The 26,806-nt window shown below is 38.3% G+C and overlaps 1 long non-coding RNA gene across 1 annotated transcript; it reads right to left on the reverse strand.

Moving 5' to 3' along the window:
• Positions 1–722: 722 nt before the first annotated feature.
• LOC136244911 (uncharacterized) lies at positions 723–1,216 on the reverse strand. Its single transcript, XR_010695645.1, has 3 exons — positions 1,136–1,216; positions 964–1,089; positions 723–916 (listed from the first exon to the last, which is right to left on the reverse strand). It is a non-coding gene; the product is annotated as an uncharacterized lncRNA (long non-coding RNA).
• Between the last annotated feature and the right edge of the window lie 25,590 nt (positions 1,217–26,806).

The raw sequence follows: 26,806 nt of genomic DNA on the forward strand, positions 1-26,806 counted from the left end.
AGCATCCCAGTGTACACACCTGTGTCTCCACGAGAGCTTACTGTAATAGAGGAGAATGCGATATATTATGCAGCTGGGTATGTAGTAAGAAAGTTGATCAACCGATACAGGAAGAATGATGACCGCAAGTCTAGAGAATTCTTGGATGCCTTATATGATATGTTGGGTGAAGATCAAGGAAATGTTGAGGCATACAGTTCATTTATGGACTATGTCAAAGTCTGGACACAAACAACGGATCGTGGTGGGTTAATGCATGTCTCATTGGACACTTTCCGGTGTTTTTCAGCTATAGAATTGGTCATTTATGAACTGATTAAGAAGGGACGTTCAAGGGAAGAAGTTGTGGGTGAAGCATTAAATGATGAAAGTGTAAAACTACTTTGGATGCTGATTGCAGATTTGCCAAATGAAGTGGAATCATTTGAACTTCTTAATGATATTGTTTCTCTTTGGTACACATTACGAGGTTTTTCTGTGGCAGGGAAATTTTTTGAAGAATTCAAGCAAGCTAACAAAACCAATGTCCGTGGTACTAAAGGAGTTAGAAAAGAACTTCATTAATCATTAATATGTATAGTATAGCAATATGTGCCATAATAAATTGTATATATAGTCATGTGAATTTAATGGCTCTGATGCATCTACGTTTCTTTAGCGGTCGACACAATGGTGATAGATTCAGTGGTTCTCTTCTTCTCTTTATGCTTCTGCCTTTGTGCAAGTGACTTCTGTACAATTAGTGCTTGAGTATTGTCCATGAATTGAGCCACAGAAGGGTTATCATTACGAGCTCCCCTGGCTCTTTGTTGAGCAAAGAATATTTCAACAGGGTCCTGATTGAATCTTTCAGTTAGAACATAAGCATGTTCGTTGTGAGATAAAAGGAATCGGACCATCTCTGGTAGTGAATGTGCTAAAGTTCATATGTAATAGTAAAACTTTGGATTTGTTTACTCTTACCACAAATTTTGATGCCTTCAATTGTGTGACTTGGAAGTAAACAAAAAGGTTTTGCTTCTTTTGGTATTGCTTTATTATTAGCCACCCACATGCTCCAATCTTCTAAGTATTTTAATAAGGTTCCCTCTAGCCAGTTTTGATAAGCAAATTTTTATTAGTCTAATTTTGTTACCTTTAGTCTCACGTCTTCTTTTGTGTAAAATGGCTTCAAATCACTTTTGAGTGTTATTTCACCTTCTCGAACATTTCTTGCTGTCATTTTTATTTTTGCCAGCTACCAAGATAATGGAACTCTCTACCCTCAGTTGACGTGAATCTACCTTATGTGATGTTAACACTTGCCAGCAGGGTAATTTATGGCATACCAGGTGGATTGGCAAAACTGGTTTTTGACTCATTTAAGGGTAAGGAGAACTTAATTAACCATTTTGAATATGTAAGATCCTCATATCTTTGTAGAGAAAATATCCTGCCCTGCTAAAGGAGCAGGTTCAAGTTTAACTTCATTTGTGCATCCTTTGCACCCTAAGAAGTATGCAATATCTGATCAACGTCAAAAGCAAATTACCTCAAGGTTAATTGAATATGTAGCTGAAACCCTACGGCCTTGTCAACTGTAGAAGCTCCCTCTTTTGTCAGCATGGTTGAAGCACTTAATCCACAATACCAAATACCATCCAGGAAACACTTATCTACTACACTTATAAGTAATAAAACCGCAGGACTTCACAAAATTTTTTGTGAGGAAATGTCCAAGGCATCTTCCATTTCTCTTACCTTAGATCTCTGGACTAATTGTCAAATGTGCAGCTACCTGGGGAAAACTGCTCATTACATTATAAAACAACTTCAAATTTTATAAATTATGAGTTTAGGCATTGTATGCTCACATGTAAACGATTTAAAGGGCGCCATACTGCAGAAAACATATATGATAACTTTGAAAGTGTGGCACAGTTGTTTGATATTGATAAGAAAGTGAAGTACATTGTTTCGGACAATGCCTCCTCAAACATGGTAAAAGCCTTTTCTTTGCCTGAGTTTGAAGCATCTACAGAGTCTGAAGTATCAGTAGCTTCTAAAGCCCAGAACAGTGACAGTGCAGATGAAAATGATCCTACCAGAGAAACATCAGAGTTAGATGATGAAGATATACTTGAATATCTCCCTGAGCATCTTTCGTGCTTTGCTCACACATTGCAGCTTGTTGTAAAAGATAGAATGAAAGAAATTGGATCACTTCAGCGTGTCATCTCTAAATCTTCAAATATTGTTAGCCATGTTAGAAAATCAATCCATGCATCAGAGCTTTTGGAAAATTTCAAAAAGCTTCAAGCATTTAATGTAACACATTGGAATTCTGAAGTGAAAATGACACGGTCTGTTTTAAACATACCATCGGACAAACTTGACCAACTTGACACACAAAAGTTAACATAGCATGAGCGTGCACTCCTATTTGATCTAATAGAAATTCTTTCTCCATTTGAAGTAGCAACAGATCTGATACAAAAGCAACACACAACATCAGCCAGTTTTATCATACCATGTATTCGTGGATTAAAAGCAACACTGAATAATTCAAAATTCCAGTGCAAATTGGTTTCTACTTTGAAGTCATCTGTGCATAACAGGCTCTCCCTGTACTATGAAATAATGTATCTTGTTGTAGCTGCAATGCTGGATCCACGCTTTAAGTATCGATGGTGTGCATCCGACAGCTCTGAGTGCAAAAATTTTTCTGATGCTCTTTTACACAAAGCCACTGCTGTTTCTGATGCCACTAATGCTGCGGTAAATCCAGAAAGCAGTACACAGCTGACTGACTACCAGGATGATAGTCCACCTTCAAAGAGAAGAAACCACTTAATCTCTTTAAATTTATGGATGATAGCAGCCACTTTACTGGTGCAGCTGGAAACCCTAATCAGGTGGAGACAGAAGTAACGGAATATTTATCTGCACCTTGTAGTCCTCACGACACTAAAATTCTGGAATACTGGAAATCACAAAGTCAGTATCCCACACTATCTAAATTAGCACAACAATATCTTGCTGTTTCAGCCTCTTCTGCTCCAGTAGAGAGACTGTTTAGCATAGGTGGCAAAATATTTAGGCCAGATCTTGCAGGCTAACTGACAAAACTTTTGGAAGATTTAATGTTCATTAAAAATAACAATCACTTTAGTAAATAACTGTAAACTTTTATACTGTAGTTGACAAAATAAACATACCTATAGTTTCTTGTATTACACAGATGTATGCACACCCACACAATGTAATCATGATTGTATTCAGATTACTTTAGAAAGTAATTGTAATTTAATCGATTACATTTATAAATCACTGTAATCGTAATCATAATCGCAGAAAGCAAAGTAATCACAATCGTAATCGATTACTGTCCTTCTGTAATCGCCCCATGTAGATACTATCACTAATCCTTTCACTAGGTCCAAATCTGGCCCCCCTGGCATGTGATATATTTTCTGCCCTCTACATTCGTAGCTAACTCCATTTATAGTTGATTCATACTAGAAAACCTTATTTAATACTAAACAAAAACGATAAGTCACCTTATGATGCTGTAATACGGCATTGGGCTACAGGATGGCTCCATCACGTGAGTTCTATTTCATATATTGAGTTGACAGAATGTTTTCGAATGTGGGTTTACAGGCAAAAGTCTTGAGAATTCTTGGGATCTGGAGCATGACCTTGGGAAATTGGTACCTGACCATGAGACCATGAGTACAGGCTAAAATTTTTGAGTGTCACAGTGAAACTGTGCGAGTTAAGAGGTCTGACACATGTGAGTGTGCATTAATTAGAGTTGAAGATATGTAGTGTACTCAAGTAACATAAGAACTCAAGGTTTTGTAGCCTGAAACAACAAAGTTATTGAAAGTCACACAAAAAGAAGTCTATCAACTACTACTAACAAAAATCCACTAACTGCATTATGTAACTTCAATAACCTTACCAGACTTGATTTGTGGTCAAGCCACTGTGCCTTATTTTGCAATTCTAATTAATGTCCACTATCATTTTTGTATTTAGGACCAGTGCAACCTCTCAACTGTCATGCCTCTGGCGTGATTGAGGTGGCCTAAGGTATTGAATCTCATGCCTACAAGCAATGGTAGCTTAGAACCTGGATATTGCATATTACATGACCGTTGTCAATAAGTTTTTTAGGTCAATGATATGACATGAAAACCACTGAGTTTAAAATTAAGTTACAGCCAGTCTATCCAATTCACATGCAAGTAGTTACTCATGCCTGCATCTTATTCAGTAGACTTGAGGTTACGATAGACGTTTCTTTCACTGACAAATAGCATACGTGCTACCAGCTTCTTCAGGCTTTGCTATTAAACATGTGTTGCCTAAAAATTCACCACCTCAGGTCTACTGATACAGGCATGAGTAACTGAATCAGATAGATGGCTGCAACTTAATTTTAAACTGAGTCTATAATGGCTTTCCAATTGGTTACTTTCATTGACCTTAATATTTTTTTGACAACGGTCACACAATCTACAGTAATATGTAGTTGTGTCATATGATCATTCTCACGTGATTCCTGGTATTGGAAATGGCAGAAATGTGTGTGGGATTAACAACCTATGGTCAGAGCACTGGACATGGTCGGGGACAACAGTGAGATGTAAAATAAAAGTAAGTGCTTTGACTGCCTGGCACCTAAACTTGTTTGAGTTGTGCCTGGCCATGTGTCAAAATGATCACATGATGCCATGGATACACCCCAAGAGGAAAATAGAAAACAAGCGACTAAGTGTGGCTGAACACTAAAAAAGATACAGATAGTGACATTCTAGTGTCTTTAAAGAATAGCTAAAAGTGCACTACCAGAATTCATTGGATACGTCAGTGTGCTCAACTAATTCTAGTGTGTGGCATAGCAGATGATGGCAGAATGTATGTACAGATACAATTAATAGCAACTAAGCCCACATAAACAGGTGGATATATAGAAAGCATAGGTACACAACTACACATTATCAGCCTAAGGGCACATTTTATGTATGTTGTGCTTGTTCTCTTCATCAGGTTGCATAGGATGGATGACAGTTTGTTAATCTCACTTCTGGCAAAGGCTACTTGTTGAGAGCTCTGCCAGTGCCATATCGGGACAGTCATGCTGTAAAAGGAATGGAATCACTATCTGTTTCATCAGTGCTAGTTGGCAAGATTTCTTTGCTATATGGGATATCATAGTAATGCCATTTCCCAGGTGTAAGATGACTCCACCACTGCAGTGTAACATGACTATGGTGTAGAGTGCTCTAGAGCAAGAGGTGAGGGGCACCCAAGTCACTCAAAGCTCTAGTAAAAGTTGGTGGAGGCTTTATTAGATACTGGGTCTGCTGTAAAAGTTATACAATTGGAAGCCCTTTCGCAGATTTTGGCCAAGCAGCTTCGTCCAGGTCAGACCCCATGGGAGTGGAGGACAGTAGTAGAATCCCGTTTGGAACCAACCCTCTCTTATTCTACAGAATTACAGTGGGGATAATTTCAAGATAGTGCGGCAGGTTAAAATTGACACGAGTTGTCCGGGATATTCAATAACAGCTGTGGTCCAAGTACAAAAGGGGGCTCCAGCTAAACTATTAATAGGAACAGATTTAGGGGTCATCCATTATTTTCAGCCTTTACACAAGAGTACGCTAGGGGGAGGGGGTATTTGAGCGAAATCGCTTCAGGCGTTCCCGAGATATGCGACTTCAAAAATTGGCTTAGTTTCTTCATTTTTTTTCTTATTTTTCTTCCTCTTTTCGCACACTTACAAAAACTGCTATAAAACGCGAACACCATATCCGATTGCCTTGAAATTTGGCACACAGAAGGGGGGTATAAAGGTGCATCTCGGCACCAACTTTGGCTGGAATACGATAAACAGGCAAAGAGCTATGAGCGATTATTCACTAAACATAACACCAATATGTTGTCACGCCTACAGGGTAAACCGCGTATGGGAAGAAGTTGAAAATCAGTGGGTGAATAGGTTAACTATTAAACCTCAAACCTTTTATGGTTTGAAAGGAATCCAGCTAAAAACCAGGAAGATACAACGAAAAAACCAACAGTGTGTAACAATTATGCAATCGAGATTAGCTAATAAAAAACGACTGCTTGCCACGCCTACCAGATAAACCACTTGGGCTAATGCTTTGAAAATTGCTGTATAGATGGAATAATCATCTTAGAAAGGCTCTTCAATGGTGTAGAAGAATCAGACTTAAAGCCACGGAGTTATAACACGAAATCCAACTTGGTGTAGCAAGTGCGAGATCGAGATACTCTAATAGAGCAGTCACCCTGAAGAGAATTCAAGAGATCAGCTAGAAACAAGTAACCTGTATAGAGATCAGCTACAAACAAGTCACCCTGTAGAGAAATCAGCTACAAACAATCCACCCTGTAGAGAGATCAGCTAGAAGTAGGGAGTTCATGCAACTATGGAAAGAGACAGTTCAGCTAGAAGAAATCACCTTGTAGAGTTCAGCTACAAAGAAACCACCAGGTAGAGAGTTCAGCTACAAACAAATCTCCCTGTAGAGAGATCAGCTAGAAGAAGTTACCTTGTAGAGAGTTCAGCTAAAAAGAAACCTTCACGTAGAGAGTTCAGCTGCAAACAAATCACCTATAGAGAGATCAGCTAGAAGAAGTTTCCTTGTAGAGAGTTCAATTACAAAGAGACCACCATGTAGAGAATTCAGCTACAAACAAATCGCCCTGTAGAGATATCAATAGAAGAAGTTAACTTGCAGAGAGTTCAGCTACAAAGAAACCATCATGTAGAGAGATCAGCTACAAACAAATTTCCCTGTAGAGAGATCAGCTAGAAGAAGTTACCTTGTAGAGAGTTCAGTTAAAAAGAAACCATCATGTAGAGAGTTCAGCTGCAAACAAATCACCTGTAGAGAGTTCAGCTACAAACAAATCTCCCTGTAGAGAGATCAGCTAGAAGAAGTTACCTTGTAGAGAGTTCAGCTTAGAAGAAACCATCATGTAGAGAGTTCAGCTGCAAACAAATCACCTGTAGAGAGTTCAGCTACAAACAAATCTCCCTGTAGAGAGATCAGCTAGAAGAAGTTACCTTGTAGAGAGTTCAGCTACAAAGAAACCATTCTGTAAAGAGCTCAGCTGCAAACAAATCACCTGTACAGAATTCAGCTACGTACAAACAAATTACTCTGTAGAGAGATCAGCTAGACGAAGTTACCTTGTAGAGAATTCAGTTACAAAGAAACCACCATGTAGAGAATTCAGCTACAAACTAGTGACCCTGTAGAGATATCAGCTAGAAGAAGTTACCTTGTAGAGAGTTCAGCTGCAAACAAATCACCTATTACAGAATTCAGCTACAAACAAACCACCCTGTAGAGAGATCAGATAGAAGAAGTTATCTTGTAGATAGTTCAGCTACAAACAAATCACCCTGTCGAGAGATCAGCTAGAAGATGTTACCTTGTAGGTAGTTCAGCTGCAAACAAATCACCCTGTAGAAAGATCAGCTAGAAGAAGTCACCTTGTAGAGAGTTCAGCTACAAACAAACCACCATGTAGAGAGTTCAGCTAGAAGAAGTCACGTTGTAGAGAGTTCAGCTACAAAGAAACCATTCTGTAAAGAGCTCAGCTGCAAATAAATCACCTGTAGAGAGTTCAGCTACAAACAAATCTCCCTGTAGAGAGATCAGCTAGGAGAAGTTACCTTGTAGAGAGTTCAGCTAAAAAGAAACCATCATGTAGAGAGTTCAGCTGCAAACAAATCACCTGTAGAGAGTTCAGCTACAAACAAACCACCATGTAGAGAGTTCAGCTAGAAGAAGTCACGTTGTAGAGAGTTCAGCTACAAAGAAACCATTCTGTAAAGAGCTCAGCTGCAAATAAATCACCTGTAGAGAGTTCAGCTACAAACAAATCTCCCTGTAGAGAGATCAGCTAGGAGAAGTTACCTTGTAGAGAGTTCAGCTAAAAAGAAACCATCATGTAGAGAGTTCAGCTGCAAACAAATCACCTGTAGAGAGTTCAGCTACAAACAAATCTCCCTGTAGAGAGATCAGCTAGAAGAAGTTACCTTGTAGAGAGTTCAGCTACAAAGAAACCATTCTGTAAAGAGCTCAGCTGCAAACAAATCACCTGTACAGAATTCAGCTACGTACAAACAAATTACTCTGTAGAGAGATCAGCTAGACGAAGTTACCTTGTAGAGAGTTCAGTTACAAAGAAACCACCATGTAGAGAATTCAGCTACAAACTAGTGACCCTGTAGAGATATCAGCTAGAAGAAGTTACCTTGTAGAGAGTTCAGCTGCAAACAAATCACCTATTACAGAATTCAGCTACAAACAAACCACCCTGTAGAGAGATCAGATAGAAGAAGTTATCTTGTAGATAGTTCAGCTACAAACAAATCACCCTGTCGAGAGATCAGCTAGAAGATGTTACCTTGTAGGTAGTTCAGCTGCAAACAAATCACCCTGTAGAAAGATCAGCTAGAGGAAGTCACCTTGTAGAGAGTTCAGCTACAAACAAACCACCATGTAGAGAGTTCAGCTAGAAGAAGTCACGTTGTAGAGAGTTCAGCTACAAAGAAACCATTCTGTAAAGAGCTCAGCTGCAAATAAATCACCTGTAGAGAGTTCAGCTACAAACAAATCTCCCTGTAGAGAGATCAGCTAGGAGAAGTTACCTTGTAGAGAGTTCAGCTAAAAAGAAACCATCATGTAGAGAGTTCAGCTGCAAACAAATCACCTGTAGAGAGTTCAGCTACAAACAAATCTCCCTGTAGAGAGATCAGCTAGAAGAAGTTACCTTGTAGAGAGTTCAGCTACAAAGAAACCATTCTGTAAAGAGCTCAGCTGCAAACAAATCACCTGTACAGAATTCAGCTACGTACAAACAAATTACTCTGTAGAGAGATCAGCTAGACGAAGTTACCTTGTAGAGAGTTCAGTTACAAAGAAACCACCATGTAGAGAATTCAGCTACAAACTAGTGACCCTGTAGAGATATCAGCTAGAAGAAGTTACCTTGTAGAGAGTTCAGCTGCAAACAAATCACCTATTACAGAATTCAGCTACAAACAAACCACCCTGTAGAGAGATCAGATAGAAGAAGTTATCTTGTAGATAGTTCAGCTACAAACAAATCACCCTGTCGAGAGATCAGCTAGAAGATGTTACCTTGTAGGTAGTTCAGCTGCAAACAAATCACCCTGTAGAAAGATCAGCTAGAAGAAGTCACCTTGTAGAGAGTTCAGCTACAAACAAACCACCATGTAGAGAGTTCAGCTAGAAGAAGTCACGTTGTAGAGAGTTCAGCTACAAAGAAACCATTCTGTAAAGAGCTCAGCTGCAAATAAATCACCTGTAGAGAGTTCAGCTACAAACAAATCTCCCTGTAGAGAGATCAGCTAGGAGAAGTTACCTTGTAGAGAGTTCAGCTAAAAAGAAACCATCATGTAGAGAGTTCAGCTGCAAACAAATCACCTGTAGAGAGTTCAGCTACAAACAAATCTCCCTGTAGAGAGATCAGCTAGAAGAAGCTACCTTGTAGAGAGTTCAGCTACAAAGAAACCATTCTGTAAAGAGCTCAGCTGCAAACAAATAACCTGTACAGAATTCAGCTACGTACAAACAAATTACCATGTAGAGAGATAAGCTAGAAGTTACCTTGTAGAGAGTTCAGTTACAAAGAAACCACCATGTAAAGAATTCAGCTACAAACTAGTGACCCTGTAGAGAGATCAGCTAGAAGAAGTTACCTTGTAGAGAGTTCAGCTACAAAGAAACCATCATGTAAAGAGTTCAGCTGCAAATAAATCACCTGTAGAGAGTTCAGCTACAAACAAATCTCCCTGTAGAGAGATCAGCTAGAAGAAGTTTCCTTGTAGATAGTTCAGCTACAAACAAATCACCCTGTAGAAAGATCAGCTAGAAGAAGTCACCTTGTAGAGAGTTCAGTTACAAAGAAACCACCATGTAGAGAGTTTAGTTATAAACTAGTGACTCTGTAGAGACATCAGCTAGATGAAGTTACCTTGTAGAGAGTTAGATACAAAGAAACCATTCTGCAAAGAACTCAGCTGCAAACAAATCACCTGTACAGAATTCAACTACAAACAAATCACCCTGTAGAAAGATAAGCTAGAAGAAGTTACCTTGTAGAGAGTTCAGCTACAAACAAATCACCCTGCAGAGAGATCAGCTAGAAGAAATTACCTTGTAGAGAGCTCATCTACAAAGAAACCACCATGTAGAGAGTTCAGCTGCAAAGAAATCACCCTGTAGAAAATTCAGCCACAAGCAAATTTCCCTGTAGAAAGATCAGTTATAAGAAGTTACCTCGTAGAGAGTTTAGCTACAAAGAAACTATTCTGTAAAGAGCTCAGCTACAAACAAATCACCCTGTAGAGAGATCAGCTAGAAGAAGCTATCTTGTAGATAGTTCAGCTACAAACAAATCACCCTGTTGAAAGATCAGCTCACCTTGTAGAGAGTTCAGCTACAAACAAATCACCCTGTAGAGAGATCAGCTAGAAGATGTTACCTTGTAGATAGTTCAGCTACAAACAAATCACCCTGTTGAAAGATCAGCTCACCTTGTAGAGAGTTCAGCTACAAACAAATCACCCTGTAGAGAGATCAGCTAGAAGATGTTACCTTGTAGATAGTTCAGTTACAAACAAATCACCCTGTTGAAAGATCAGCTCACTTTGTAGAGAGTTCAGCTACAAACAAACTACCATGTAGAGAGTTCAGCTAGAAGAAGTTACCTTGTAGAGAGTTCAGCTACAAAGAAACCATTCTGTAAAGAGCTCAGCTGCAAACAAATCACCTGTACAGAATTCAGCTACAAACAAATCACCCTGTAGAAAGATCAGCTAGAAGAAATTACCTTGTAGAGAGTTCAGCTACAAAGAAACCACCATGTAGAGAGTTCAGCTGCAAAGAAATCACCCTGTAAAAAATTCAGCCACAAACAAATTGCCCTGTGGAAAGATCAGTTAGAAGAAGTTACTTTGTAGAGAGTTCAGCTACAAAGAAACCATTCTGTAAAGAGCTCAGCTGCAAACAAATCACCTGCACAGAATTCAACTACAAACAAATCACCCTGTAGAAAGATCAGCTAGAAGAAGGTACCTTGTAGATAGTTCAGCTATAAACAAATCACCCTGTAGAGAGATCAGCTAGAAGAAGTTACCTTGTAGATCGTTCAGCTACAAACAATTCACCCTGTAGAGAAAGCAGCTAGAAGAAGTCACCTTGTAGAGTGTTCAGTTACAAAGAAACCAACATGGAGAGTTATGTGATAAATATATGTATTATATATATATATATAATTTGTACATTTACTGATAAAATCAGAAATATCTAAAGTACATCTGCTTCATCTTTTCTTCTTCCTGTGGCAAAGAAAAAAAAATAGGTTAAAAAAGTCCCAAAGCCAGCCATAGGCCGGCTTTGGGGTATGCAAATACAAAAAGAAGTGAAATCTAATCCAAAACAGCCAAGCTGTAAAAAAAAGTGTGCGGCCCTCAAAAAGGCTATGGTGAAAAAAGACGTGAAATCCAAGGTGGCGGCCAAGAACTGGCTGTGATGGTAGGTTAATGGTAAAAATTTTAATAACAACAATTCAGGTGAATTTTGTGCCAATTGACCAAGCGGCACTAAAATTCACCTGAATTGTCGTTACTAAAATTTTTACCATTAACCTACCATCACAGCCATTTCTTGGCCGCCACCTTGGATTTCACTTTTTTTTTCACCATAGCCTTATTGAGGGCCGCACACTTTTTTACAGCTTGGCTGTTTTGGATTAGATAGTATATACAGGTTACAAATCCAGGAAAGCAGGTACTCTTGCCTTGTGTGACGTGCAAACGAATCCCTTCAGGGTTGGTATTCTGATCAGAGTTCTAACCACTTAAAATTGACTTCAGATCTTGCTCCAAATACTCTCCAATGTATTGGTATTAAATAGACGGCTGAAGACGAATGCTTGTCACAATGCCTGCCTTTACAATCACGTGATCTTGCCTCTGTTATTAGTTGCACCACATTAACAATTATGTACCCAGGGAATTCCCTGAAGAACTGGAAAAGGGTATTGTGAGAACTTTGACTCTGGCCTGAGCTTGAAAGTGAATGAAATTGTGATTTTTATGGTGACAATTCATGAGAATTGGTAGGCTTAACTAAAATTCCATGAGTTTGAGCTACTGCTTGTGACACTTTGAGCCTAGTAGTGATCAGCTCTGGCATCTGTGAGGGTGGAGTGACAATGCGACTCTGAGCATTACTCCCTTGACCTCACATTCATAGACTGTCGCTGCCTTGACAGCATTTCATAACTATCCGTGTGCCCTCTGTAACACTGAACACGTAACTCATCACATTCAACAGTGAGCTATTTTATTTCTTTATCTAATGCAGCAATTTGTTGGTGAGCACGTTCTAATTGATGTGTGCTGACCAGCTGCTTGTTATTTGCACGTGTGCATTGATATTCGCACTCTACCAGTCTTTCTTAATCACGGACCCCTTCATCAAACATTTTGTACATGAAAATATTAAAGACCTGGTGTGACATCTTACCAACTCTGTGTACAGTGCTTCTGTCGGCCGGTAATTCCACCGGATGTACTCCACGTGCTCCCATTTCTCGCACAAATCATACATCAGGGCACTGTCTTCGATGCCAACTTCCTTGCTTCATGTTACACAACTGTTTTCCATTGTGAGGTTCACTACAACCCAAACATGCATCTGTTAAATCCCAAATAATTTGAGTACACTAAACGCTACTCTAAAAGTAATAGCACTACGCATTTAGTTCACACTCAATTACACCATCTCACAGTCGGCAAGAGTACCTGCAAAGCCAACAATACAAGAGAGCAATTGAGGGTGCCCTATTACAGAGAGGATACTGGCCAACAAAAACTGATATTGGATGGATGCTTTACAGGCTCACACGAGAACAGTGCATTGCCGGTGGAGGCACTACTGAACAAGGGGAGAAATACTGTTCAACTTAAACAACTGGAATATGTAGTGTCTGGTACTTGATATTGGAACTTGATATTATATTAATTATTTGTAATCATGTGACTTTTTAGATTAGCTTTTGAGTTGATTGCTGTAAGTTGTGTTTGTAAGCTGAGTTGGTAAACCAGGTGCACGCCTGGTTTACTGAAATTGTTTTCGTAACAGTGTGTGTGTACCTATCTACCTACCTATCTATGTTTGTCCGTACACACCCACGTGAGCAAAATCGTGTAACAACGGTAAAGCAGCTTTTACGTAAGAAGTAAAAGTGAAATGGAACTTCTGCACAGGTGAACTTTGCTCTGAGGTGGTTTCTTTTCGGCGGACTGAAATACGGGTATGGTGACTTCACGCAGACTACCTTCCCCTTGAGGTTTTCAGGCATTTAGCAACTGAAAAACAATGGTGCAGGCCTCGTACACTACCAGGAATAGCCTATCGCATATCCCTTACATACGCGAACGAAAATGAAGAACAGCTTTGAGGCTTTGTCGAGAGTTTTTAATAAACGCTTCCTTAGCAGTGAATAGCGACGTAATTGAACGAATTACGAATATTTCATGAATTACGATACTAATAATATTATTACACAACCCAAAACTACCCTATTGTAAAGTAGTAATACATAGGTTGGTTAATTCATGGTAGCATATACTGTCTACAGAGATGCCAAGGTTCACAATCACTTAGGAGTGAGATTTCCCTGACAAGACTTAGATTAACAATTAGTGTGCCACAGAGCCCCCATTGTTATCTTAGGAAGGCTCTGCATAGGTTACCATGCACAAATCAACATACAAGTTAATAGAGTAATTGTTATTTACAGGATGTAATGGTGTAATGCATATTAGCTAGTAGTTCCTCAATACATAAACAACTTAATGCATCTATTATATTAGTGCAGTTGGATAGCAAACTAGCTTCATTTACTTTCCTCAAATTCAGCTGCAGTCACTTCATGGCTAGCTCTCAGCTTTAGATAGAACCCATCACACAATGAGCGATAGTACTGCCACACAGTCCATTGTTGTAACCCCGCCAAACTCGATTTGATGCCTACTTTAGTGCTATTTATAACTTAAATGTTTAAAAATGGAAGCAAGCGCCTATAAGTATAATTACTGTATTAAGTTATAAGCGCAAGTAGTTAGACTTGGACTTGGAATCAATGGAAAATGATGAAGAAGAGTATAGCCACTCTGCAATGCGTGAGATTAGCAGTTCCATGCGTGTGAGCGTGAGATTGCATGCAGTTGAGTGAGACTCACGCCCAATGCGTGAGACTTGGTATGTCTGTGTCTATAGTTAATTCCAGATGAGTTAGCTAGCTGCATGGCGCCTGGTTTTTAGAAGTAGCACAACATCAACTTGTTTTCTATTGATTTTGAAATTGATTCCTGATAAATTCTATTGTCTATCTATCTATCTATCAACACAACAATTGGCGACGATGATGAGATTTGAATGCACGATGGCTGTTAACATTGGCTCACCAGGACCATTCAACCCTCAAACTCACAAGTGGTGAACTATCAAACACAATTTGAACATTTCCTCAAGGTCAATGGTCAATGACATTAAAAGCCTAATTGGAACAGAAACTTGGAAGGCTTTACATTTGCTGCATTAACTGGTGGAGGCCACCAGTTTACCAAACTAGATTTCTCAGAAGCCCAGCTCCAGCTAGAATTAGATGAAGAGACTCAAACAGTTCAGGGTAATTAACACACACAAGGGTATATTCAAATACACACGTCTTCCTTTTGGCATTGCAGCAGCCCATTTCTTCAGCAAACTACGGATACTGTGCTACAAGGCTTGCCTGGCGTAGTGTGTTACCTTGACAATTCATTGTCACGGGCAAAGACAAAGCCGAACAATTGCTAATCTTGAAAGAGAATGGATTTCGTGTCTGCAAAGAGAATGCTTCAGAGGCGGAGGGAGATATTTCAGGCAGGGGTTCTGAGGTGGAAGGTGGACTCACCTGCAGGGGTACGCAGCCCCCCGGATGCTGACAACATTTTCAGAATTGTATGGCTGAAATCATTGGAAATTACATATTTATTGACAAAACAATGATCACATACATGCACATACCTACCTAAATTACAAATAAGGATTAAAACCCTATGTAAATGTAAATGCTAACAATTAAATCATCAATTCTGTTCTGAAGTAACGAGTTGTTCAGTTAACATGCACTCCCAGACTACTTAATTAACACTTTGTAGACTAGAGGAGGATCAATCTCTCTGTTGTTGTAACTGTAACAGCTACCATCAATAAACAGGTAGGAGGGGTATACCCCACACACGTACTTGGGTACTGACACACAAGTACACACCTTATTCAATATTATCCACATTATTACTGTGTCTGTCATCACCTTTGTGTTCGTCGCTTCCGTAAACTATATAACTGGAATATCTTGTACTCCAATCCTATTCATCTCTGCAATTGGGAGACAATGATATCGTGTTGGATTGTGAATCTATCATTTTCTATACTTCTTCTGAATCACAAATAATCGCACTAGTGTTAAACGGCGAGCTGCAATATCAGAATCATCATCGTGACCGTCAGAATCCCTTTTTTCCTGATCACATAATCTATTTAATTACTTTGTGGCGCATGCAGACAAATTTGTGGGGGTGCTCCAGCACCCGTGCTTCCTACACTACTGTGTTTTTTTCTGCAAGCAAGATTCTGTTCAATATTTGGGCCATATTGCTGACAAAAAGTGGAATCCAAATGTCTTTTCATATGAGTATCAGCAAAACAATTTTACTGTGCATGCTTGTTTACCATGTTTCACTTGCCAATAACTCTTTGATATGACAAAGCCCAAGTAGCAGATACCTTGTGGAATGTTAAACCAATTTTTCTAATAATTCCAATTATTGCCCACTACAATGTGAGTGTGTGACACATTTGCTCGACTTCAACATGTTGTTTTGAGCCACAAATAACACCATTGATATGTGAGATGGAACCTTCTGAAATATAATTTCCAAATAGCTTAGATCACGAAGTGATTGTATGCTAGCATATCAATGGCAGTGTTGGGCAAGTTACTTCGTAAAAGTAATTAGTTACGTATTACTTGCAACTGAACTATTTAGTTACAGTTACATATTACCCATAAAATAAAGTAACTGTAATAATATTACATATTATATTACTATGTGTCCGCAGCCTTAAGCTGTCACATGTGAAACTACCACCTTATCACATGACATGATTGCGGTGTTGGACAACATGCAAATCTTGGTTATAAGTAAGAAGCTGGTGAATAAGCTTCATTCAGTAGGCCTCGTTACTTCATTCTGGCTAGGCATTACTCAGAGGATAACTAACGAGATTAGTAACTTCGTTACTTGTAGTAATACTATTACGTAATATTAGACTCGTTACAGTAACTATATTACTTAGGTAACGCTTTACATTTGTAAGTTAAATAACTTGTGTTATATTACCTGTTTTTATAGTGTATTTCATTATATTACTTTTTTACCACCAAAGTAATAATATTACGTAACGGGTTACTCCCAACAACCATGGCCTATTCTCACATACATCAAAGCATGGTAATTTTATAAGGATTCCTTACGTATGCACATATGTTTCATACTCTCTCTATTTAATGACCAACTAGCTGTAACTCTAGGAAACCAGGCCTTACACCATTTGATATGCTCGACTTCACCTTCTTAATATAATCCAAATAGCATGCAATCACTTTGTGATCCGAGCCATTTAGAAATTACATCAACTTAAAAGATGACTTGCAGTCCCGCATTGAGCGGACATGCTCATCTGTTTCAACCCGTCTTTCAGCATCAACAGGCTGCTATTATGGGACTGGTTTGTTGTTTATTAAATGGGGAGGGATGTGGAAACAGGGATGGGATGTGACAACACCCAATGCTTCATTTCTGCTATAAAAGACAAAATTGATGAATGCACAGAAAAAGATGGTCTTTCAAATTGGGCTTAATTTTACAAACCTTTTGAAAGATTCTTGTAACTAACTAGATAGCCACAACATCAAGCCTGCACATTTTGAATTTAGTAAAACAAAAAATTGTAAAAATACATTGGTTCCTTTTATGGAGACAGTTGCTATAGACCCTTTTCAGGTTACCTGCTGCCATAGCAACATCCGCCATCTTGGAGTACAACCTGTTTTGCAACCCTGGTAGCATAAGAGTAAAAAAAATATCCAGGAAATAGAGCTTCTTCTGAATCTACAGCCAATGGTTAAATGTACGCTTTCTCCTATGCTACCAAGGTTTCAAAACGGGTTGTACTCCAAAATGGCGGATGTTGCTATGGTAGCAGAAACTCACCTTCAAACCTTTTGCCAGTTTCTTCGTTGACTAACTCTGTTGCCCATTCTTTCACGTCTTGCTTAGTTCAACTTGATAAATCTATATCCATTGTGGTTGTGCTTCGCCGTGGTCGATAAAAGGATGCTTTACGTAGAGTCAGTAGCTAGCTAAAATCAAGTCACACTGCAGCAAACTGAATGTAACTCAACACGAACTGTGTAAACAAAGTACTTGACTTCAGCTGCTTCGTTAAGTATACCGGAATGAAATCGCCCGCTTGCAGATTCTTGTTAACCCATGTGTGTACGTTGTACTATGCGATATTAACCAGCTGCAAAATATAATGTCTAGAGAAGCAAGAGCATTTCTGTGGGACAGAGATGACATTTTATGCTGCAGATGTCCTAGTTTACGGTACACGCATGCTCATTGCCCGTGTGAATAATGCAACGGAAAGGCAGTGTCTAGGTCTACAGAATACAGCCATTGGGTAGCTGCAAAGCAGCAAATAGCAGAGAGTCACGATAAAACATCACCTACTGCGAATTCAAACTGTGATTTAGTAGACTTCAAGGTAGACAACCCTATGCAGTCGAATCTAGACCTTGAAATTGAAGCAGAAATGACGCAATGTTACAATAATAATATGCAGGATGATGTAGATAATGTGGATAATTATGTGGAGTATGAAGAGAGATTTGATGTGGAGCATGAAGAGTCATTTGATGGGGAGCATGAAGAGTCATTTGATGGAGAGCATGAAGAGTCATTTGATGGAGAGCATGAAGAGTCATTTGATGGTGAGCATGAAGAGAGAGGTGACATAGATGATGTGGACAATTAACTTCAACTACCTAATTTAGACACAAACAATGGGCATAGTGAGGAAAGATGTCAGAGCTCAAGTCAGACTATAGAAGGAATTGTAAGGCCATGCCTTGATGTCGCAAAATATAGAACATGGTGCCAACTATATAGCTTTATATATTATGTTTTTATCCATTTGTCATTATATCTAGGAATGGTTGATGATTCTGTGAATAATGACATTCTCGAAGCAGTATTAAAAGCAATGGTTTTGATGGATAAAGTCAGTGGTTCCCAAAAAAATTTTTTGGAAATGCTAAAGTATGGGAAAGATCTTTATTACAAAGGACGTGAGGAACCTCATGTAGATAATTGGCCAAACACATGGCAAGCTGCTATGAAGTTGTTGTCCTAAAATGGTTATAAGCCACCACTGGAGTATTTCGTATATATATATATATGTTTGAATGACAGTCATCCCTGTTCTTTTGATATTTTTAAATCTACAAATAGCTGTCGCTTTTGTGATGCTAGTCCAAATGATAGCATCAAGTATATGTATCTATCTTGAAAGACAAGATTGTAAGATGGTGTGGTAATAACAATTTTTGCCAAAAAATGACTGCCTATTGGACAGAAAAAAGAACACTGGCTTAATGCTGAGCAACTTGGAACCAGATTAGGATATTTGTCTAAGAATGAGATTTGGGATGGAAACAGGTTTTCCTAATTATCTTGGTTCTGGGATCCTTCATCTCAATGGACTTTGCCAGCTAAGTGCCCTTTTTGTCAAAGTGTAGTACCAATCGCTCGTGATGAAACTTCAGAAGAGCTGAACCTGAGATGTGGAGACTGTCAAGCAACTTTTAACCACAAAATAAAGAGAACACATGGAGATCCAAGAAACATAGCTCTTATAGACTTCTTCCACGTATAATGGAATCGCCGGAATTTTCGGAAATTGGTCACGTTGGTAGGCAACGCAATGGAGGGAACTGCAGATCTGGAAGTTGAAGAAGCATTGTTACATGGTAAAAACCTATCAAGCGATGAAGTTATGAACTTAAGAGAATGTTTAAACAGAATGAAAGTAAAGGATATAAAGTCTCTAGCGAAAAACTTGTCTGTACACGTTACTACAGCCACTAGGAAGACGGAGCTTATTGACAGACTCATGGCGATGGCACCGATTGGTGCTATCCAGAAGCAACATTCCGGTGAAGAAGAAGCGTTCAGTATCTCGTACTTGACTCCCGAAGTCAAGGAGGTCCTTCGAAGTCTTCCATCGTTCTCTAATGTTACCAATTGGAGCAAGAAGTTGGACGGTGTGCTAGTAGATTATACTTTTATGAACCTCCTCATGTATTTGGTTTATGGACGAGATAAATCATTTGATATGCAGTTGTTGAACGCGTTTAAGAGTCTGAAAGCATTTAAATTTTTCTACGATGGATTTGTCAAGAATGTTTGGGTTCATGAATGCCCTTCTACAAATCAATTGGATTTAAGAGTTTTATATTTCCGTGCATTTTGGTGTGACTTTGTAGTCTACAGTAATGACAGTGTGATTGTTGATCGGATTATAGCTGATGCAGATTATTGGAACCATCTTTCAGAAAGGCTGGAGCAGCTTTATGTTACTCATGTAATACCTGAAATACTTTCTGGAAAGATCTTAATGGAAGAGTTTGAGCTATCTACATGAACATACACTATTTTGTCTCGGTGTAAATTATGTCCTACATGTTTATAGTTGTGAATGTACTTACAAAATTCCTTCTTAAACTTCATGTATTTCATGTAAAATAAGACTATTGCACTAATGGAATATCAAAATTAGTAAGATACATACACACGTAGTTAATATCACTAACTAAGTCATGCATTACATTAGGGAATTTGTCATTCAGAATTTCAAACCTTCGTCCCCTGCCAATAATTCTTTCAATATGGATGCGGAACTCGGCAATTCTCCGTGTTTTCTCTACATCTATTGCTGGCATTTGCTTCTTCTTTGACTCTAGCTTAGGAGGAATATTCACTAGAATTCCTTTTGTAGCAGCAACTTCTTGTATATTAAAGCCTTTATCAGCCATAATCATGTCACCTCGATCTAACAAATCTAGGAGACCACATCTCATAGTCAATTCCTGGTCTGAAATTCGTCCTCCCCACGCTTCCGACACAAAGCTGACTAAGCCTGATGGTGTACACCCTACTAAAAATTTCCATGTATTTCTGCTTTTGTATTGAGAAAAGGTTATGGATGAATTCATTAGGCTTGATGGCCTTTGACATTCCATTTCATAACAGTCAATAATAATCCTGGTGTTAGGAAAATGCTTTTTGAATGATGGTGGAATCCACTGTAAAACTTGTTGCCTTGATGGAAATGGAAATAATAACCTTAACTCCTTTGACAAAAAAATTACCCATGTAGCAAACATGCGACTATAAGTTGATTCACTTATTCCAAATTTAATGCAAACATCAAAGGCTTCTAGGCCACGTCTTAAGCAAATAAGGACTGCAAACAGTTGATCATAGACGGCCAAGCACAAGAATTCTCTATTACTGTGCAGCTCATCATCATCTTTTATAGCTGTAGTATAAGTGCCATTCTAAGGTATCATCTTCTGAGCTTTCAGCTGTAGGTAGTCGGCAAATACCATAAAAGAATCATAAGTTGGAAGCCCTGTGTAGTATCTTGTCAATTTGTCATTTCCTTTTAAAAGAGTCTCAACACTGAATTCAGGTATACTCAACAAAGCTGATCTTAAGGCAGCAACTTCATTTTGTAAATTGGCAATAACAGATCTATCAACATAATCTGTCTGACACTCTAAAAGCATAAAAGATGCTGTACACAATTTTAGAGATAGTGTGGATTCATCAGTGGTTAATGTTGTGCCAACTGGAGTTTTTTGGACAACTTAGTTTTGTGCATACACACACGAGTGGAGTATTTTTGGGTTTTTCCTGGTAGGCAAAAAAAAAAAAACAATAATAGGCCTACTAGGTTTTTTCCTGGGGCTGTCTAGGGCTGGACAGTTCCAAATTTATTATTTTTCTTTATTACTAGTTGCTGCTAAGCCCCCACTCCAGTTTGTAGTTACCTAGGTAGTAGTTGGTGTATGTAGTTGTAAGTGTTGTTAAAGTTCAATGACAGTAGCCCACACTTTGTGGTGCACAATCCAGTGTTAATGTTGCATGTGGGTGATAAGGGTAATAGTATGATTTATTGCTGCTTGACATGGATAATGGAGTTGGTAGTATTATTAAAGGATGTGATTATAATCAGCTATTTACCACCTTTGATGGGAGATTGAAGACAATCTGTAGCTTTTTGATGTTGTCACCTTACCCACATCATCTTCCCATAAACTCATCTTTGCTACTCCGTGACCATCGCCTACCACCACATTCTGAAGTTTTTTACCAGTGGAAGTAGACTAGCATCATTGACTTGAAACACTTTGCCTTCACAGTTGATTTTGTTGTATTCTGGAATGTCAGATAGTTCGTTTAATGCAGTTGTCTTCGTATCATCAAGCTGCTCGATGTTGTAATTTTTAAGAGATTTTGTGATGACAGTGTTTTTGCCAACAAACACCTGTAGTAAAGTATTGAGCTATGCTATAATAATACATTCTTTCTCATTTACCTCATACTCATTGCTGTAGTAAGCCTTTTTCACTTCACAGTTACCAAGAACAACTGTGTTCCCAGTTTCTTCCATTAACCTCTTCCTGACTGAGCTATCAAAGCCACAGAGTCGCACTTTCTTCTTTTCATCTAACATCTCGCCATCAAAATACGCTGCGTCTCTTCCTTTCTTCATAGGAGAAATATCTCCTAAAACACCACTTATGTGTGCATCCGCTGATGCACCACTGATGCTACTAACATCTACTTCTGATTTCGAAGTCATTTCTTTTCTCTCCGACTTGAGACCATTGAAACTGAGAAGTTGCTGACAGTTATTTATACTACCTAGCTAGCTTTGCTGGAGAACTAATGGAATTTACGGGAACAATGGTATTACGCACCTGTACACAACTCACACTATTTAATATATGTGTCATAATATGAGAGTAGATGCAGGAGACCATAAATAGTGTGAATATTCTATAGCGTTTTGCTACTTTGCTGCATGCTGGTCACACCAATGCTGCATTCTTCTTTTAGGTGTTAGTCAACATGTTTACCTCTTTAATACATGTACACTTACTGGGATACCAAGAGCCAATATATTATTATGCCCAATAGTAACATTGCAAATCTTATTTATTACAGAGAATAATTTGTTGGTGGTTTATGCAGTCCTCTATTATTCATAACATATATTGATACCTGCATTGTTAGGAGTTAATCAACAATGAGTTTTCAATGAGTTTTCTATTATTATTAGCTATACTTCCTTTTAATTTTTTTGTATACCAACCAGCTGAGTCATCATAACCTACAACTCTTGGCTTAATGTTATTATTATAGACCATATATCATGACATCAGAAATCCTGTAATGGTGCATGTACATGGAGTTATTGTAATTATGCACACTACAATATCTGTGGGTTGTGTCACTGTTCATGCAAACTGTGCTTTATGGTAATCAGAAAAAATGTATAACAATGCTTTATTAATTATGATGAAACAAAAATAAATCACACTGATGGAAAATTAAGCCATTGTATATACTATACAGAGTGTAAGGTATAATTAAATAGATAAACTCTTTAGCTTTGTATAGTTTGATGGTAGGGCTGGCACAAAAGTTTGAAAAACCTTCGAATGTATCCCTCCAAAGCTTTGCAACCTTGGATACTGGCATGTCAAACTAGCTGTAAAGCTCAATGTGATTCCTTGCAGCAGCTGCCATTGACCTAATTTTAGTGTACATACCTGTAGTTTTAGCAGTTGTACTACAGCTACAACAAAGGGTGAGACCATCTACAGCAGTGTACAGCCATCAATTACTGACATAACAAGCAACAAAGCTTTGCTGCTTCAAAATTTCAAAGGTCAAAATTTAACCTTCATTCCTTAGGGGTCTTAAATAAAGTGCAATTCTGACTTGCATACTCCAGCTAATGTCCACATTCTATACCTCAATTGTATAGATGTGTTGTTAAATCAGGCATTATAACCCTGTCTGTAATAAGCTAAGGTACAGCCAAGGCCAAGGTATCAATAACACTACTCTTTGTGGGTCTTCTAACACAAAAACGATGTGCCATGTGACCTTAGTTGTTTGTACCCTACAAAATGCCCATAATTGCACATTTCTGAGCTGTCAGCAAATACATTGTGTTTATTCACACCTCAGAAATATGCTGTAAATTGCATTTATATTGCTGCTCAAGAAACAAGTCACCCTGTAGAGAGATCAGCTACAAAGAAACCATCCTGTAAAGAGTTCAATTACAAACAGATAACCTTATAGAGAGTTCGGCTAGAAACAAGTCACCATGTAGAGAGATCAGCTAGAAACAAGTCATCCAGAGATCATGCAACAGCAGCAAATGAATTGACGCCAATCAAAATCATCGATATCTTTGCTTTGAGTGTATCTGGGCAGTATAACTTGTTTGCTAAGGGAAGGAAATACACAACTTGTGGTGTGCATAATTATAGTGACAAACCCATTGTTTGTGCTAGTGATGAAAGTTGCATTCTTTTGTTTAAACAAATTCAGCGCAAAATAATGCTCTACCCACTTGAAGAAGATGGAAAGTATGGCATCATTGGCCATCAAAGAATAAGCATTCTGCTGTGCCCCAGCTCCTCAATATCCAGAATATGGTGATATTGTTAGTGTGAATGGACATAATGGTGAAATATGGATTGCCAAAATCCATTCAGTCCAAAGTCCACAGAAGACATGCCAGGTGTACTTTTATGTAAAAGACAGAACCGACACTAATTTGTACTGAAAAGAGCATTACAGACTTGAATATTTACACAGGGATTCCATTGTGGAGGTACAAACAAATGTAGATTGGCTCATATTAATGATCTGACTAATAAGTAATTTCAGAAATGTAGCTAAATAATTGTACCTAAGTTGACTCACATTAGATATTAAGATGTAACGTATATGCAAGGACACACTATTAAAGCTAATGGTTGCAACTGGCTAAGTATCCTTGGAATGATCAAAAATGGTTACAAATACTTTCTAAATGGTCGCAATGGTCACGTATAAGGTATTTAGTGGTTACAAATGGTTTGATTTTTAAAAAATGGTCACGTGTCTGGAGCCCTAACCCTACTCTACTGAATCCTACTAACTGACCTACTTGTCATGCGTCCTAAAGTACAAGACTTGCTGCAGTCCATTGACTGTGTATAACAAAATAAAATATTTGAAAGAACTGTCACTATTGACTCTAATGAATCCTACAGCTAACTAAATTACCTACTTGTCGCACGTCCTAAAGTACAATACTCGTTGCATTCCGGATCCATTGACCGTGTATAACAAAAAATATTTGAAAGAACTGTCACTATTGACTCTACTGAATCCTACAGCTAACTAAATTACCTACTTGTCGCGTGTCCTAAAGTACAAGACTCACTGCAGTCTATTGACCATGTATAACAAAATAAAATATTTGAAAGAACTGTCACTATTGACTCTACTGAATCCTACAGATAACTAACTACTTGTTGCGTGTCCTAAAGTACAAGACTTGCTCCAGTCCATTAACCATTTTAACAAAATAAAATATTTGAAAGTGTCACTATTGACTCTACTGAATCCTACAGCTAACTAACTTACCTACTTGTTGAGTGTTTTAAAGGACAAGACTCGCTGCAGCGTGTGTAATAAAATGTATTGTGCAGAAGACTGTGATATTGACGCTATTGAACCCCACAGCTAACTAACTGACCTACCTGCTGTGTGTCCTAAAGTACAAGATTCTCTGCAGTCCATTGACTCTGTATAATAAAATAAAATATTTGAAAGAACTGTCACTATTGACTCTGCTGACTCCTATAGCTAACCAACTGACCTACTTGTCGCGTATCCTAAAGTACAAGACTCGAGGCAACCTACTTGTCGCATACCCTAAAATGCAAGACTCAATGCAACTATGGATTGTGTGTAAGAAAATAAATTGTGCTGAAGACTGTCGCTATTGACTAAACTGATTCTCCTATTGCCATTGATAAAAGTGAACAGAGTACCCACCCATTGTGTACTATAAACACAAATATTAATAAACATATTTATACAATAAGTCACAGGAAAATACTTAAGTGTTAGCAGCACTCAGGTACATATGGATAGCTAAATGTCAATAAATCCAAATCACCCTTAGAAATTCATTCGGGTCTTGCAGATGTGGTAAAATCTCTCTCTCTTGTTTTTGTAGACTGACATCTTTGTTGAATCCATGAACCCATTCCTCGATGGAATCAATCACCCTGTTTGCCTTGTAGTACAACTGTGCATCATCAATACTTCGTTTAGCAAATTTTATTGCTAATTTAATTCTGTTCAGCTTCTCTTCCCATGTTCTTGGCTTAAAATTCAGTTGCTTTGGGTCCTGCATTGTTTTGATAAACCGTTGAAGAGTCTGCTATGTTTGCCCTTGTTGAATATAATTTTTGAAACGTTGTAGCTATTTTTTGCCGCATCAGTGCCAATCCATTCAAAATATGCCATTCAAAATCTGGTTGGCTTCTCAAGCGATAATCAAAGAATAATTCCTCTCTATAGGAAATGTCTTTCTTGGGTACAAACCCAATTTTTAGTTCAGCACGTGGAGGCTCTTCAATAAGAACTGGTGACATTTTAACTAGGTTATTGTTTCTTCTGGCATGGTTAATGTACCTCCCTGGATCATTGATAGATGCTGCTGCATCAAAAACATATGCATTTCGTTAGTCCCCCTATTCCTCTCCAATAACCCCCATAAGTATTTCTCTTTGGTAGTTGCCAGTGGATGGGGTGTGGTACTATTGCCGTGAAATCCTTCATTGGTACAGTTATCTAAGAATAAAATTTGCTATGAATTTCCTGTGATATTGTGAATGTTATGTACCTAAGGCTTCAGTGGATTTGTTGGTATCCGTGTTGCCTAGTGAGCTTGAGGCTGTGTTTATAAATTATACAATACTGCCGAGTTCAACTGGTCATTCAGAATATACTGCCGATGGTTGGTTGCACTGCTGAAACTGGTTTGCTCCACTCACTCACTGTAGTAACACCTGGTGGTGTGCTTTTGCACATAACATTGAAGTTTCTGATAGAATCAAAAAGGCAAATTATACACACAACAAAATGTCATACTATATATAACACACCTGTTGTTTGTATGGTTGGCTTTAATTTTGATGCTACAAATTAATTGTTAAATGTAACAAATTCAACAATAGTTTTAATGCAGACCTGAAAAGTAGTTGAATAAACTGGATTGCCTCTTGTTACTAAAATGAAAGTGAAGTATGTCATAGATGTGTTTTGTTTTCTTACAGCGTATGTATACTGCTGCGACTCTGAAGCATCGGCTGGTGAGGTCATGTCCACTTGGGAAGACCTATGGAAATGTGAGTTGAGTACATAGCAAATGTTAAACGTAAAAAAAAAAAATTTATTGAAAAAACATTAGGTTAG

The sequence above is a fragment of the Dysidea avara genome, chromosome 14, assembly GCF_963678975.1.
Source record: "Dysidea avara chromosome 14, odDysAvar1.4, whole genome shotgun sequence".
Taxonomy (NCBI): domain Eukaryota; kingdom Metazoa; phylum Porifera; class Demospongiae; order Dictyoceratida; family Dysideidae; genus Dysidea; species Dysidea avara.